Source organism: Jaculus jaculus, chromosome 20 (genome assembly GCF_020740685.1).
Source record: "Jaculus jaculus isolate mJacJac1 chromosome 20, mJacJac1.mat.Y.cur, whole genome shotgun sequence".
NCBI classification, from domain to species: Eukaryota; Metazoa; Chordata; class Mammalia; order Rodentia; family Dipodidae; genus Jaculus; species Jaculus jaculus.
Window position 1 is genome coordinate 595371 of NC_059121.1, and position 4060 is coordinate 599430.

Here is a 4060-nt window from a genome sequence, read left to right on the forward strand (position 1 = left end):
TGGAGTTCAACTGGCACAAACTTTTCCATCTAGCTTGCCTGCTCGATGTACACACAGACCATAGGAGCAGTTGGCAAATGGACCCTTCTTCAGGGTGGGTTTTCCTGGATGAATGATGAGCAGCATGCCTGGCTGCAGCCAAGGAAACATGAGGCACATCAGGGACCCTGGCCATGGGGGTGTGTGTGGAGGGAGGTCTCACCAATGGGCAGCCTTCATGCACTCAGGGTGCATGTCTTTATGCTGCCCTTTCTCACCCTGTTCCTTCTGAGGGAGATGCACTACTTCTGGGCATAAGAACAGGACAGTAACAAGTCCCCAGCTTCTTACCACACTGTCTTACACTAAGACGGGCTGAACAAAAGTGTGTGAACCGCCCTACTAATACTAGTGGGAAAGTGAAATGAAACTCTATGGCTTTAAGGTCCTATGCACATGTATAGGTGAACAGAGAACTGGTCACATAATGTGCTGGTGTCCTCTTCCAGAGATTGTTTACCTCCCGTCTCCCCCCACGCCGCCCACATACCTCCATTTCTCAGGCACAGAAGCAGTCTTCCCAGCATGTGTGGATGATTTAGATAAAAGCCACAAAGACTTTGGTGCCTGCCTGTTTTATTCCAGGTTGAAATTGTGCCTTACCCTGGCCCTTCCCTCCTTCACCTGCATTTCTCTTTCTCTTTCTCTGGGAGTAGTTTCAGGTTGTTACAGGTGCTGGGATTGAGATTTCCCCAAGCTTTATATCCTCTTGTCAAAGTCAGGAGTGTCAACATAGGTCTAGTATTTTGGGATTGATTCACATAACCCCGAAACATTTTGCTCTATCATGATCATAGGGTCTCTTGTGTGGGGCTCAGTGGCAGTGGTCAAGGTGGGGGAGGATAGAGCAGAGTCACTGGGAAGATGTTCTCTCTCCCACACTGGCCTTGCAAGTCTTTATATCAAAACAACAACAACAACAACAACACACACCAGAAGGATGGCAGAAGCAGTGGGTAATGGCAATGCCTCCAGGAGGGAACTAGGAACAGAACTCAGCCCAAAATTCCAGGCATTGAAGACCAGCATCATGGAAAACAAGAATGAAATAGTTCTTTTAAAAGGTTCTCCAGAAAGCCTTGAAATCAACCATGTCGAGGATAGACTATTAAAACTTGAAGACAAGACAGAGAAAATTGATTGAGAGTCCAAAAAACAATGACAAATTCAAGAAAAGTATAAAAAGAATAGGAGAGAAATGTGGAACACCCAAAAAAGGTCAAATATTTGGATCATGGGCATATAGGAAAATGAAGACATACAGATCAAAGGTATATAAAATATTTTCAACAAAATTGTTCCAGAAAATTTCCTTAACCTTACAAAAAAAGAGGCCCATCAAAGTATAAGAGGCCCTTAGAACACCAGACAGGAACAGAGAAGAAAATCCCCATGTCACATTACAGATAAAACTCTCAACACTGAAAACAGAGAGAGAGAGAGAGAGAGAGAGAGAGAGAGAGAGAGAGAGAGAGAGAGAGAATTAAAAGCTTCAAGAGAAAAAAAAACCCCACAAAACTCATTACACACAAAGCTAAGCCTGTTGGAATTACCTCTGATGTTTTCCAATGTACACTCTAAAAGCCAAAAGGGCTTGGAACAGAGTCTCTCAACTTCTAAAAGATCATGTCTGCCAACCCAAACTACTATACCCAGCAAAATTATCCCTTATAATAGAAGGTGAAAGAAAAACTTCCATGACAAAAGCCAGCTTTATGATTATATGAGCATTAAGTCAATATGTGGAGAATACTGAACAGAATATTCCACACTGAAGAGGCTACAGGAGGGAAACAATAACAACCAAAACTATAATAGACATGAAAACACATAAAGATAAAAAAAATCAAACTCCACAAAGCCTTCAACTTGACGGTGAGTAACTTATACCTCACAGTTATAACCCTAAACATCAATTGTCTCAACACTGCAATCAAAAGACACAGGCTAAAAATAGCTGGATCAGAAAAATGGACTCATCCATTTGCTATCTTCAGGAATCCTACCTTACCATCAGAGACAGATACCCCCTTAGGATGAAAGGATGGAAAAAGTTATTCCAAGTGAATGGAAATAAGAAACAAGCAGGTGTGGCTCTACTAACAGTGGACAAACGACTTTACACCAAAAGTAATCAGAAGAGATAAAGAAGGCCACTTCATACTCATTAAGGGAAGAATATGACAAGAGAATATTATAGTCATAAACTTATATGTACAAAACACAGTGCACCAAATTTTACAAAGCAAAATTGCCTAGGTAATAAACGAAAAATAGCTCCCAATACAATAACAGTAGGAGTCTTTAATAACCCGCTATTATCACTAGCCAGATCACCTACACAGACAGTTACTTTACACACAATAGAGTAGAATCTTGTCTTTTCTGAGCCAAATAGTTAACTAAATATTTATATAACCCTTGATAAATTTTTTTGAAAGAAAAACATTATTTGACAACCAGTGATTTTGGCTTAAACCTCATAGCTATTGATCTTATGTACCACAGAAATTTTTATAAACATAAAACCATTTTATGTTTTTACCCATGACTTAAATTTGATAAAACTTAAGGAAGCTATCCCAACATATGAAAATTAGTGTTTTTTTTGTTTCTTAAAGTTTGTAAACAGTTTAAAAACCTTTAGCTTTAGGCATGGTGTTTAGGTTTAGCCTGAAAATTTCTTTTTTTTTTTTTTTAATATCTGCACACATTTATTTATATACTTTAACATTCTGATCTAAGTACCACTCAAAAGGCATTTTTAACAAGTTATCATTGAAAAATTCCTTCCCAGTTACTTCAATCAATTCATCTTACCCCATCATTAATTATCTTTTCTTTTTTTTTCCCCCAAGGGGGTGCACTGTTCCTAGAGGTACTGTAATACCAGGTCGGTCCGTGGAGTGGATGGAGCAAGCTCCCATTCCAACTCTGAGCTCCAAAAGTCCATTTAATATATTGTCCTCAGATAGAGGATGTATCATATATTAAACTGATAAGAATGGATACTACACTTGATCTTAGCCAAAAGGCCGAGAAGCGATTAATTATCTTTCTTATAATGCTATTAAAAAATTACACCAAATTGATTAGTCCTATTACTAACAAGAAAGTAGTCTTAATACAATTTTATGTCATTAATACCAATAACGCACTTGGAAATGATTTTATTAGAAGTAACTAAGGCAAATAGTGTTGTTATCTTGAGGCAGGCTGGCTTAGAAGTCAGATCAGTTGCCTCCTCCTTTTAAGTAACAGGACATTACAATCTTTTTTAAAAAAAGATATCTGATAAATTATAAGTTACCTCTTTAGAGGAAGTTTTGTTGTTTTTAATAATACTCTATGTAAGGTGAAGTTGACCTAGAACAAATATCTGGCAAATTCACTCCTGCAAAAGACATTTAACTCTTCCTTTTGAATTTCTATGCTTAGGTCTTTGATTTCCTTGAAATGGTTCTCTAGAAGAGAAAGGGATGTCACCTGAGTCTGTCTCATCTCTTTAGTCACAGTCATAAACACAACACGACTAGCAAGCACAATGAGTACACATAAACACATACACACATACATATAAAAAGAACATATTCTCCTGATAAAATTAAAAAATTTGCTTAAAGAACTTGAAGCAATCTTAATTCCTTGTGCTTTTAAAATATTTTTTACTATGGCAATTAGCTCCTTTTTACCCTTTGCTAAATCTTTTTTCTTAACCAGTGTTCCTTGTGCCTTATGAGAAGTTTTAAGCCCTTCAACAATTTATGCTTACTTAGGGTCTGTCTCATGATAGAAAAGGAAAGAGGAGCAACGGCAAGACCAGAGGGCTACGTTTCCAGTCAGAGAACCGGCACGGGGAATTCCCCAATGGGTTTGATGTGAGCCTGTCGGCAATTTTAAGAACTGGCAGCCTCTCTAAGAGCACTTACTGGCTGTTGCATAAACAGGTTGGTTCGTAGGAAGAGAGGCTAGATAGGAAGTCTTTGCCAATGCCTGAATGGGCTGTCAGGATTCACACAGG

The 4060-nt window shown here is 38.4% G+C and overlaps 1 non-coding gene across 1 annotated transcript; it reads right to left on the reverse strand.

Annotated features, from left to right (window-relative positions):
• Positions 1–2895: 2895 nt before the first annotated feature.
• On the reverse strand, positions 2896–3086 carry LOC123456314. Its single transcript, XR_006634453.1, has one exon. It is a non-coding gene; the product is annotated as a U2 spliceosomal RNA (small nuclear RNA).
• Positions 3087–4060: the final 974 nt, after the last annotated feature.